General features: G+C 41.0%; 1 long non-coding RNA gene across 2 annotated transcripts in view; it reads right to left on the bottom strand.

Moving 5' to 3' along the window:
- The window catches only part of LOC128839566 (uncharacterized), a 147,786-nt gene that overhangs the window by 106,255 nt on the left and 28,339 nt on the right, over positions 1-13,192 (bottom strand). The window contains exon 3 of one of the 2 annotated variants that reach the window (XR_008445477.1): positions 11,973-12,035. This is a non-coding gene — a long non-coding RNA (uncharacterized LOC128839566). Of the gene's footprint in view, positions 1-11,647; positions 12,036-13,192 lie in introns of those variants that run through there. The other variant, XR_008445476.1, reaches the window with a different exon arrangement.

The raw sequence follows: 13,192 nt of genomic DNA, 5'->3' as shown, positions 1-13,192 counted from the left end.
CAATTGCAACCTCATCACCACAGCAGCAACATTGACTTCTGTCGCCAAACTGATTATCCACCCACCTACAGCAGTTTGGGGTAACCAGCTTTCAGATGGCAAGAGTAACCCATTTCTGGACTGTCTCTACTGCATATCTGGACACTGCGCGTCTGGGGCAAGCTCTTAGCACAGCTCTAGGAAGGTAGAAGTTCTGGGTTCACTGATTGTCATGCCAGGTCTGCACGCTAATGTAGTTCCACCACTCTGTGCCTGTGATCCTGCTCCAGAACCACCAGTCAACACAGGAGGATTCATCAGCTAAGAAAATCAGGATGAGTTTCTCCACTCTTCTATCATGGCTACAGGCAGCCTGCATGATCTCCTTAGCAAATCCTATTGCTACCTTCTGAGAGCAACCAGCCATTGTGAAAAGCCCTCCCCTCCATCGCATGCTCTGTATATGCCTCCCATTACTTAAGTCAGAACTCCATTAATTCACGGTAAGTATTCTATGCCTTCACGCTGGAACACAGGCCATGAACACAAAAGCAGAAGCGATGTGCTGTAATGAGTTGCCAGCCTAGCCCACTTCTGCCCATGTGCCCAGAAAAGAGACAACTTTTACTGCAATTAGATAGTAAGTGTGAAAAATCGGGACGGGGGTGGGGGATAATAAGTGCCTATATGAGAAAAAGCCCCAAATATCGGCGCTGTCCCTATAAAATCGGGACATCTGGTCACCCTAACTGCAATATTGTACAAAAGATTTCAAAGAGTGGTTCACTAGTGCAGTGCTAAGAACCCAGGGATAACACTTTATGGGGTTCAGTACAGTGTGCACACACTACCTTGAATATGACTTGAGTTACCCTCTGTGGTGTGGACACTCACTTTAGCTAAGTTAGCTTGAGTGGAGAAAATCAGGTTAACTGCAGTGAAGACATACCCTAGAAGACAAAACTACATGTGAGAAGGTAAGGCTTTAAGAGATAAGAACCCCCTACAGAGTCCAATATACACAAAGTATAGAAATGTGGAATTAAAGCTGAAAATCCCACTTTCCCAACTAGCTTCATGTCATCATAACGTTAAACACTGAAAAACAAGAGGACCACAAGATGTGTACAATAAGAGAAATGCAGATCAGTGATCAGTCTAAGAACTCTAAGGCAGTCACTCTTGCCTATCTGTCTGCTGAAATCCTTTGCCCTATTCACTGCCCTCAGTGCCTGGACTCGTCAAAAACAGGTAGCCCTCTGTACCAGAGCTTTGAAAAAGATCATATGGCCTTGAACCTCCTACAAGAGCTAAAGATATGCATAGCTGAAAGGTCATAGGGGAGTGAATCATTCTCCATGATCTGTCCTGTCAAACAATGGAGCCGAGGTCGTGCATGCATTCAAGATGAGGACACTTGTGCCCATACCATATTTTCCCCAGACTCTTGACCTGGCTTGACATGATTTCCCCTTGTGAGCATAAGACTGTATACAATGTTGTGCTCTAGCACACAGAAACACAGCAAGTGGTGGGCTCTTCAGGCATGTGTAAAAGGGATTTGTTGTTGCATTCCATAAAGCAAGAAGTTGTCTCTCCAATCTCCATTCTTGTGCTATGAGCCAAAACTATGAGGTGCTGTGTGACTCCTGTGGGCTGCTGAAGAGGAACCATCAGCTCCCCAAAATGCTAGAGGAATTGAGAGTACACAGCCCCCCAGATATTTATTAAATCCAGCGGTGCCACAATCCAGCACATTTGGCACGGCAAAGCTGTGGCCACTATTCCATTGTCTAGGCTGCACTGGTCAGGAGTCCTAGCTGGCAGGTTGACTTTTACCTCTGTTCCTTTGCATTCCATCCACTATGTGGGTGGAGAGGATTTACCCACAGAAAATATTTGCAGAGATCTGACAAACAGATCTAAAAAAGTCTCAAAAATATCAAATAGTTTACAATTCTCAAGAATGTATTTGTTGCAGTGTGTTGGAACAGTGTGTGCTGGAAAAGAGAGGCTACATTTGTCAGATGAATTAAGTATTGCAAGTAACCCTGGTCCAATAATATTTATCAAATCCTTTATTCAATAATGTTTGCTATATTTTGAATACCTGATTCAACAATATATTTTCATTATTCAACGAGCTTACAGAGCAGGGAAATTCATTAATGTTCATGATTTAGTTTGGAAAAGAGAAGACTGAGAGGGGACATGATAGCAGTTTTCAGGTATCTAAAAGGATGTCATAAGGAGGCGGGAGAAAACTTGTTCACCTTAGCCTCTAAGGATAGAACAAAGAAGCAGTGGGCTTAAACTGCAGCAAGGGAGGTCTAGGTTGGACATTAGGAAAAAGTTCCTAACTGTCAGGGTGGTTAAACATTGGAATAAATTGCCTAGGGAGGTTGTGGAATCTCCATCTCTGGAGATATTTAAGAGTAGGTTAGATAAATGTCTATCAGGGATGGTCTAGACAGTATTTGGTCCTGCCATGCGGGCAGGGGACTGGACTCGATGACCTCTCGAGGTCCCTTCCAGTCCTAGAATCTATGAATCTATGATTTAAAAGCATTCAGAAATTTTATATATATATATTTTTTGAGGACCACCCAGCTCTAGCTGCAAATTACTGGAGAGGAACAGATAGTTTTGGTGGTAAGGTTTTGGACTGGGAGATGTGAGTTCAGGTTCCAGCTTTAGCACATTTCCTGCAGTTCCCCAGCTGTAAAATAGAGACATTTCTTTTCTTCCACCTTCTGTCTGTCTTTTTTTATTCATTGTGGGAAGTCTTTTTGGGGCAAGGACTGTCTCTTCCTGTTTGTATGGTGCCTAATGGATGTGTGGTGTGGATTGGGGCCAGCAGGTGCTACTGTAATACAAATAAATATTTGTTGACTTCTAGTACAGCCACTTGAGGATACCTCGATTTCTCTATCTTTTCTAATTTTTTTTTTGTTAGCATATCCTGAGAATTATAGCTCTTTCCTCCAAAAAAGAAGCACTCAGTGAAATATTTAATAAAAAAGTTTGTGAACCTCTGCTGAACTTAGCCCACCGATCACAAAAAGTACTTCTATTACTTGCATACCTGGGGTACATAGGTGCTAATGGAAGCAGAATCTGGCCCCATATCACTGGAAAGAAGCTGGAGGATTTCAGAACATTAGGCCTAGATTAGGAGTGGAGTTTCCAAACCCTATGTCCTGAAATTCACCAAGGACCAATCTGAATTGAGAGAGCCGCCTTGACTAATGGGAGCAAAAATACACTCCAGCCACACCCCCATATAAAGCTCATGATGTGTAAAGCTATGTTATTATAACAGCTGTACTGTACATTACTCAGCGATTACCCTTACATAAGGGAAATTCCCAGGTAGCTGGTTAAAGCAACTTTCTGGCTTCTTCGTACTGCTTCAGAATGCCTGGAGTAGGACCAGAATCTAACTTTCAAATTCTGGTTGCAATATTGAAGCTACATTTAAAGATTAGAGTCTAGGGATTCTCACACTTCACTGTACTGCAACCCCCTTCTGACAACAAAAATTACTATGCAACCCCAGGAGCCCACCTGAGCCCTGCCACCCCAGCGGGGAGGCAAAGCTCAAGCCCAAGCACTAGCCCCCTGGGCTAAAGCCCTTTGGCTTTGGCCCCAGGTGGTGGGGCTCGACCTTCAGCTTTGGCCCCGAGGCACCAGCAAGTCTAACACCAGCTCTGGTGACCCCATTAAAACATGGTCATGACCCACAGTTTGAGAACCGCTGGACTACACTAACAGTCTTTGTGTTGCTAGCACTCAGACTTTAATAATAACTTTAGAAACCCATTAAGAAAAGGTATTGACTCATACTGTTTAAAAGGTATGGTAATCAGAAACAGGGTAGCAGTGCGATCCTAAAAGAGAGTTTTACTGGGGAACACATGGACTTATAGTTTCTATTGTATTACTCATTTGTATTTTTTAAATTAAACTTCCCCATACTATTTTGCTACTTACAGTTATATATTTACATTATTGCTTCCTTTCCCTATATCTACTTAATCTTTCAAAGAAGTCAGGATACTGAAATTGTGACAATCTAATCTTTCCCATAATGGTAATTTGATGCCATAAACATAGGATTATGTGCTTTATTCTCTCACATCTGCATTGTTTTACTTAAATGAACAACCCAGCCGTAACAAGCTTCCAAGTTTTGCACTGTAAATTTGCCTTGTAATCAATTGCAAGAGTCAGTTATCTGTGATTATAAAAATTCATTAGGTTTCTAGCTTCTAGTATGGTACCCACAGACTGTGACGTCTACAAAACCTGATGGGCTAATTTAGAGCCCATTTGTGAAAAATCAAGTATTCAATATTAAGCCAAAATATTTCTTTGAACAAAAAAATCCCATTAATCCTGGATTGGGAGGTATTTATGAACTTTGACCTTACTGGGACTTATTTATTAGCAATGGAGTTACATAAGGGATGTATTTAGCCCATGGGCAAAATATGGCCTTCTGATCTGCAACTGTCTCCCTCCCCCAAGGAGAATCTATAGATCCAGAAACCACTACAGGCCAAGATGGGATAGCTAAATTTCTATTGGCAATTTCCCCTCCCCCCTCCCGCCAGAAACTCATACTACGGTATAAACTGCATGTTTTCACAGAACCAATTGGCCCTGCTGTAACACGTCTTGTGATTAAGCATCTGGCTACAGTTCCTGATGTTTACATCACAAGAATAGTCTGATGAAGAAATCATGCAGGAAAACTAAAATTTAGAAGGGAAAATAATGTTTAAAAAATATTCTGATGCAGATGTAGAGATCAGGTACAGAAGGAAACTAAATTTAAAGGGAAAGATTATATAGACTTACATAGACTTCAGTCTTACTGAGAGGGCACACTAGAGGGCACTGGTATTTAAAACAGATCATAGTAATATTAACTTGCCAGTAGAGGAAAGTCATGAGGAGATAAATGTTCTTCCTTTCTGGAATCTGAAGAGCTCTGTGTAGGCTTGAAAGCTTGACTCTTTAACCAACAGAAGTTGGTCCAATAAAATATATGACCTCACCCACCTTGTCTTCCTGGAATCTGCAAGAACAAGTTGTGAAACGTGTACCTGTTAAATGCAATATGTATCCTCCAAATTAGTTATGATCCTGTTTATACTGATGTTGGTATCAGACTCTACTTATCTTTTCCTTGCTTACAGTCAATTGCTAAGATTCATGAGTAAAGCTAGTCAAAACATTTGATGCAAAGTGACTTTTCAACCAGAAAACTTCATGGAAAACTTTCATTCCGGTCAAAGATCAGGAATTAAAAAAAGGATTCTTAAAGATATTTGATTTTTGGAAGCCATATTTTTATTTAGTGGAACCTGAAATTTTTTACCAAGAGCAGTTTTCAAAAACTGAAAATATTTATATTTGGATTCAGTTTTTCATTTAAAAAGTGAAATATTTCTCAGAAGCTTTTAAAAAAACCAATTTCTTTTCAATTTCCCCATGGTAATAATTGACATTTTTGACAAGTTCTATCCACAGGTAAGATTTTCAGAAGTGCCTAAGTGATTTAAGGAGCACAACATAGCAGGACTTGTGCTCCTAAGCCACTAAAAAAATCCTACCTCACATGAGATCAAGCACATACAATAATTCTACCACTCAGTGGGATAGTGTAGAACCTGACACAATGGCAGAGGATTACTTAAGAGATCACAAATAGGGAAGCTGTAGGAAGGTAGTGATCAACTCATCGGTTCAAATATGCTGTAGTCACAGTAAGTTTGGTCTATATCACTAAGCTCTTTATGCTAGTTTTTGGCATGTTAGGCATATGCATCAGTGTATGGGAGAGGTGGGTCATTACTGAGGCATACCAGCAGAATGACATGCATAGTGCCTGACTGGATTATGCCTGTTTTCAGCCCAGCACTATTAGTCTTTTGCTTTCCTGAATAATCCAACAAAAGATCTGAAAATGTCTGAAGGGGGAACAAAATAAATGGAAGATCACAAGATAAATGAGCAGAAAGATTTACACCTTTCAAATATAGGCCTGAAATAAGAAATCTCTCACTGACATTCTACAAAGTGACTATGTAATAATCTTGAGAAATTATTTAGCACTCAGGATAACATTGCCACTGAATGATGGAGTTTGCTGGCAGAAATGTTGAAAGACTGACATCGATCAAAGTTAACTGTGGTATCTTTGCTGATGCTGTGTACCCTGGCGTGCTGCCAAAGCATATCTCAGATGCAACTGATGATGAGGCTATGGGTGACTCTGATGATGACTGATGTGATAGCCCTGCCAATGCTCAGCATTTGACGGAAGGCTTGGTGTCTTTTTGATATAGAACAACTCATTCTTTTATTTACTTCATTATTTGGCTTTACGAAAGTTGCCAACAATACTGGACTCAAAAAATTCTCACCTAACCCATCAGGAAAAAGCTTTCCCCCCTTAACTGATATGTACCATCTTCTAAAGCCTGAGGGAATAGATCACCATTGCATTGTCCCCTCAAGAAAAGTTAGTGTTCTACTGAAACGAAGGGGGAAGGGAAAGGAGGGCTTCTGAAGTCTTACTGCCAATCCCAGAGGGCCTTTAGCTCTAGGCTTCAGTTGATCACAATTGTCACATTATCACTTGAGGAGTGAAGCCAGTGCACATATCCAGGTGTTGAACATGTAGGACTTTACAGATTAACACCAGCCCCATTATTGCACCTGGAAGCTTGTATTTTGCATGGTAGAGCCACCAAACTGCAAGTAGCACTCCTGGCAGAGGCACGTTTAATTGTAGCTCATTTGCTTATTCTTATTTCACTTGCTAATGTTTGATAAGTAAAAGAGGAGCTTGGGAGGAGGAGGAGCAGAAAGGCCAGAGTGCTGGAGCGGCATCATAGCCAACATTACAGAAATGTAGATAAGAAACATTTGACTTGAATAAAGCATAGATGTGTGTACAATGTTGTATGCACACAATTATGTGAAATACTGCATGCCTCAGCTAGACTGACCTAAAATTATACAGCGTTCTACCCATACATTCTGTGATGGTCCTCTCCAGCAGACTGGAAGTTCTGTGGTGGTTTTAGGGAATTTTTTAAAAAAAGAATGATGATTTTCTAAATTAAATGTGAAAAATACAATCACGGAGGTGTGCCCTCTGCTAGTTAATATGACAATACATTCATTTTATTTTACTGTACCCATCTTTTTGATTTCCAGTGTTGCAGAATTGTGTGTTGAAATTGCATAACTGCATTATAGAATTTGTCAGGGACAAGTTGAATTTTTTTGATCAGCACAAGTGCCAGCAAGGAAATTGTGATTTTCAAAAGTTTCTCAGCAAAACTTGAATGGAATTTCATGGGACAAAAAAGGAAATTCTCTAGCCATAGGTCTCTCCCTCCTACCCACTTCAGAGGCCTGCTACAAACAATGGAGGTATTTATATATATATAAAAAAAAATAAAAAGTCACAAGAATCTTTTATAATGGCAACTTGAATATAGGTACCAGCTACCCCTATAATAAAAATTATCTGAATGTTAAAATAACCAGAAGGAAATTAATATTGACATAGAAATTGGCATGATTCATTTTCAAAGTTGCTCCCTTACTGAAGATGCAGTTCACAGCTTTGAGATTTTGTTCCAGGCTGCCTGCAGGCTCAGTAACAGTAATACTGAACTCTTACACAGTGCTTTTCATTAGTAGATCTCAAAGAGCTTTACAAAGGAGATAGTGTCATCAGCCCCGTGTTTTAGATAGAGAAACTGAGGCACACAGAAATTGAACCCAAGTCTCCTGAGTCCCAGCCTCGTTCTCTATCCAAGAGGTGATACTGCCCCTCGTATTACTCAGATGGACAGGACGGCATCAGTTTACACTTAGCTGATATTTTCTTTGCAAGACTAGAACTTAAGAGGTTTTTTAAATGAAAGTTTAAATCCTGCTGCAGAGCTCTGTAGCAAAAGGTGGAATCTGCAGCAAATGAGTATATAGGGCCTGCTTATGTTTGGTGCAATTTAGTTTCTTCCGTGGCTGAATATATCAAATGGATGACAAGGAAATATTTTCTGTTTTTCACATTGTATCAAACAATGTCACTCTACTTGCTTGGAAAGATTTTTCTTTTCTTTTCTTTTTTAATAAAGAAGTGAATTTAATGCTTGCAAAAGGTGCTGAATTGTCAGCCTTGAAAAATGCCTGAAGCTGGTTTATCATCAGAATAAATGAAGCATTACTGCAGACTAACCCCACCCTGCCTTGTTTGTGTGTTCCACCACTAAATTGACAGGATCACCTCAGAACACCCAGAAGAGAATCTTTTTTTGCTCCACACCTGTCCCTGTGGATTTATAAAGAGCAACAGTTAAGAGCTCCAAAGACAGTCCCTTGTAGTCACAACCAGAATGACAGTGCCTAAGACACAAAGCCTAAATCAGGGGTTCTCAAACTGGGGGTCGGGACCCCTCAGGGGGTCATAAGGTTATTACATGGGGGTCGTGAGCTGTCAGCCTCCACACAAAACCCTGTTTTGCCTCCAGCATTTATAACAGTGTTAAATATATAAAAAAGTGTTTTTAATTTATAAAGGGGGTGGGGTCGCACTCAGAAGCTTGCTATGTGAAAAGGGTCCCCAGAAAAAAGTTTGAGAACCACTGGCCTAAATGGTGATGTGCAGGGGTCAAGTTGGATAATGGGAGGATCATTTCCTCAGGGCTCCATTATGGATGAAGGAATCCAGAGGAAGGGGATGGGGGGGTGGGTTGTCTAAGATGACAAAAACGAATATGTAAAACCATTAGAGGCAGGATTTGAGAGAAGTGACAAATTGTTCCATTTTAGCACTAGCACCAGGTCGTGGCTGCATGGAGTGGCACTGTCCTATGGGGAGGGATTATGCCATAGGGAGACACAATCTGTCCCAAGTGGTATGGTGTGCAGGGACCTGCACTGGCAGGACTGTCCCTTAACATGGTTATTTGTATTATCTATTTGTATTCTGGTAGTACCAATCAGGGGTAGCAGCTCTGTGTTCTGTTATGTGTTGGAGCAGTGGAGAAGCCAGGCCCTGCATCAAAGAGATTTTTCAGGCTAAATAAGCAAGTCAGATTAAGGGTGGAGGGGAAAGGATGTAACATACAAGCTGGCTAGTCAGGGTGATGGAGGGGCAAATGTCATGATAAAGGGGCAGGGGGATTCCACTTTAAACATTTGTTTTGTTTTCCTTTTCTAAAATAGAAATTTAAAAAATGTGGGCAGAGGATAAATGAAGAGGAGCGTGAGTAAGAAAAAGGAGGAAGAGCTGTGGAAATATTGTAAATGGAGAGAGGGAAGGAGAAATAGGAGGAAAGGATAAATATGGATGGAAGGAAGTTGCTGTGGAGGATCTGTAAGAGCGAGAAGGGGTTGGAGCCAGGAAGGACAAAAAGTGTCCAAAATCAAAACATTCACAAACGGAGTCTGATGCCATCACCACTGCCTGAAAGTTCCAAAGGTTCTGAATGTTCTTGTGCACCAGCATGTTCTAGGGAGCAGAGTGGAGAAAGGCAGCTGGTCATTACTCCATTTCTCCCTCCTTTGGAGTGCTGTGCAACCCTGGGGGCTCATCAAGGGAGCTGGCTCTGGGTTCCCCAAAGAGCAGGCCCTGACATTGTAGCTGGCCCCTATGTGAGCCATGCGTCGGGCAGAGGGTTCCTTTCACTCTTCCACATTGCATCTGTGTAAGGGGCAGCTACTATCTGGCCTTGTATTTGACTGACAAGGATCTGAGCTCAGCTCAGGCATAATGACACCAGATTTATACTCCATGTTTACATTGGGATGTAACTGATCAGTTTTCTGCTAACATCTATCCATTCAATTATATAGAAATTATATAGTCTAGTAGGCGTAACTGGTCTGTAAGCCATATGCAGTTCTTCCAGTATTGCATAACATTATTAAATTATTTTATCTGACTTTAATGGTTTCTAGGAACTGTACAGACAAGCCTGAAAAAATGAAAATGGACTGATATAAATCAGTACTCATGGAACATTGTGCTTATCACCATTGCTTTTTCAGAACTCATACATGTAAGACCATGCTGTATTCCAAATATATGATTCTCACTTCATATCCAAACACCATAGCACATCCAGCTAGAGAGGAGCTCAAGCCACAGGACCCACTTGTAACAGATCTCAAGCACCCCAAAGTAGAGGGGGTTTTGGATCTGAAGTTTCCTCCCAGCCCTTTTGCCATCCAAAGAGCCATTTTATCACCAGATGGAGTTTCGCACCTTTAGACTATGACAATGCATAGACTGCACAAGTTTATATTATACGGTAAATTATATATATCTGTCAGTTAAATACAGGTTGCAATTTTAATAGTTTTAATACCTAGTAACAAGAACAAGATATTTTGCACTTCTATAGCATCCTCTATTTACTGTTATCAAATTGCTTTACATATATCAACAAACTAAGCCTTGCAACTTCCCCTTGAGGGAGGGTGTATTATCTGAGAAAATAGACCTGGTCTTACCTATGCCACTTTTCTGGTCATATAGGACCCCACAGTTCAGGTGTGCCATGCACCCACCCACTGCAGATCAGAACATTGCTCCAGAACAGTTCAACATCTGAGGTGGGAAGAATTCTCCCTCTGTTCCAGGTGATTAAGTGATACTGTTGTCTCAGGCTGCAAAGAGGTTCCAGAAGGAAGAACCACTCCCCTCCACAATAAAAAAAATTTGCAATCTGGGAGACTTGCAAAGACTGCATTGTTACTGGCTTATAACAACATCATGCCAAACACCTAGTTTTCTGGGATTCCAGGAAGAATCCACCTTGTCCTCAAGCCCTGCTGGAACTGGCTGCAGCCAAACTAGAGATTGAAGGATGTGCTCTTGGAAGCCATCATCCCTGATCACCGACTCCATGTACTCAAACACCTCAGACAGGGAACAAGAACCAGAGATGACTAAAAACAAATCTCATAAGGGACACTTCCAGCTCCACCAAGAGCTACAGAAGATTAAATTCAAATCACCATGGTAAAAGGAACCAGACTCAGTCAGAGGTCCAATGTAGAGAATCCCATCAGGATGCAGGCACTTGTACTCAGGAAGATAAACTGGGTGTGGGGTCTCTGGTCTGTTATTGTAACCAGAAAAGCCATCAGGCTGCAAGATCCCGTTAGAAAAGAGAACTCAAATGCCAACTTTAGAATATATACCATGAAAAACTCTGATTTCTGATGGGGAGAGGGAGGTTGTAGGGTGCAGAAGGGGGTGTCTTTTGGGCATTGGAGAGTAAGTAATTAGGTGGCCCTCTGGTGACCTTCCTTGATTGACTGAAGGAAGTCGTTTCTGACCTCCACAGAGACCAGTAAACTATGGATGAAGAATAATTTCTGGCAACTATGAAGACACTGGATAACTGGAAGTATTAGCTTCTCAGGCAAGTGTACCTTCTGGATTCAGTTCCTTGGGTTCTGCAATAGCTAGCCTTGATGAAGGAACAGAATAACAGGCTCATTCACTTGTCACTTGCCCTATAGATTTATCCTCCCACCGCCACCACCATCCCCACCTCAGCCAGGTACTATAAGGACAGGTAATGGTGGACCATCAGCTCCTACCCAAACAGAGGTCTAGCAACTTAGGAGGGAGGATAAATAGGATCACATGGATTGGGGGCCAGAGGGCTTGAAAAGCCACCTGTTCTTGCAAATTCAAACAAGTTGTTTTTCCTCTTGACTTCTTTCCTTCCAACCCATCTAGCCTAGAGTGAGCTGTATAGAAGGCGCACACCTTGTTTCCGTATTTTCCATCTCTCCACTTCCATCCCAGGTCCTTTTCTTTCTCTTCGTTAATTAAATGCACCTCTTTCTGGCTGCTCTGCTGCATCAGCAGCTGTGCTTATGTGGCTGCAGGCATTCAGTGTATTTATAGACTCAGTCCCTCCCACAGGAGTGGTTATGCCACTTACAGGTTGGAGCTGTTCCCTGTTGCAGATAGTCCTGGTCCTGATGATAGGGAGCCTTGGTTAAGGCTGGAGGATAGAAAAGTTGGAAAGATTCAGGCTGCTTGTCAGTTTTTTTGGCTGTCCAAAGCTATTTATTACTTTGTTGCCTATTCATTGTTTTATTTTATATCACTTGCAGTCCTTGCATTCAGTAGCCACATTTTTGCAATACAAACCACACAAGCACTTTGTGATGGAACCACAAATGTGTGTATATTAACCTCTCAACTTTCTGCCACGCTGAGGAGTATGACAGACTGTTTGTGGGTCTGTCTAAAAATGGGTGTAGTTATAATCCTTTTCTAGAGATTGATTGCAAGTTGCTTCCTACCCATTAGTTAGGCAAATTGCAAATCTATATGTTAACAATCACAATTTGAAATGAAAGCAATTTCAAAAATCAAATAGAATATACCTACTCTTTTATGCTAAAAAGCCCACAAGGAATAAAATAAGCCACATTTACAGAACTGCATACATGCATGCATTTGCACACATAGGAATGCAAACAATTTTAGTTTACATGCATACCATTGCAATTCCATGTGTAATCACAGGAAATTAATACAAAATAGGGGCAAAACTAAATTTGCGTCTTTTGCCCAAATAGTTCTAATAATCTGACCCTTTCACTTCCTTAGTTTTAACAGAAATATATCATGATACACTGATTATGTATATAGTTTTTTCTCACATAGCTAACAGTGGGAATTCCAAAGAGGTATGCAAATTGGAAGTCAAACCTTGAAGAAAATAGAAGAGCTAACAACTAAAAGGAAAAGACAAGCGAGTGAGGCAACTTGCTTTGCTCTGGCTCTGACGCAGCCGCACTAGACACGCAGTGCTGTCTCCCTTCTATGGAGATTCACTTTCCCAGTTTAAATAAATAAAAAAAAAATCATTTGTTCCCATTTACCCCCTGGATGCTCATCACATTGTATATTCATTTTTCATCTTCCATTTCTCTGTTTTGAAAAATCTTATTTAAGGGAGACCTTGATGTAATTCCTTGGATATTTGAAGGTAATTCTGGTTTCCTATTAAAATAACCCACAAACCTAGAGTGATTTTTGTTGTAATAATTTGTCTCTCATATATATTCCTTTCCTCTACAGAGTCTACAATCCATTCCAGGTATGTAAGGTATAAATGGGACTAGTCACCCAAGTAAGGACTGCTCACAT

The sequence above is a fragment of the Malaclemys terrapin genome, chromosome 6 (assembly GCF_027887155.1).
Source record: "Malaclemys terrapin pileata isolate rMalTer1 chromosome 6, rMalTer1.hap1, whole genome shotgun sequence".
NCBI lineage: Eukaryota > Metazoa > Chordata > Testudines > Emydidae > Malaclemys > Malaclemys terrapin.
This window is presented reverse-complemented; position numbering and strand designations above follow the sequence as displayed.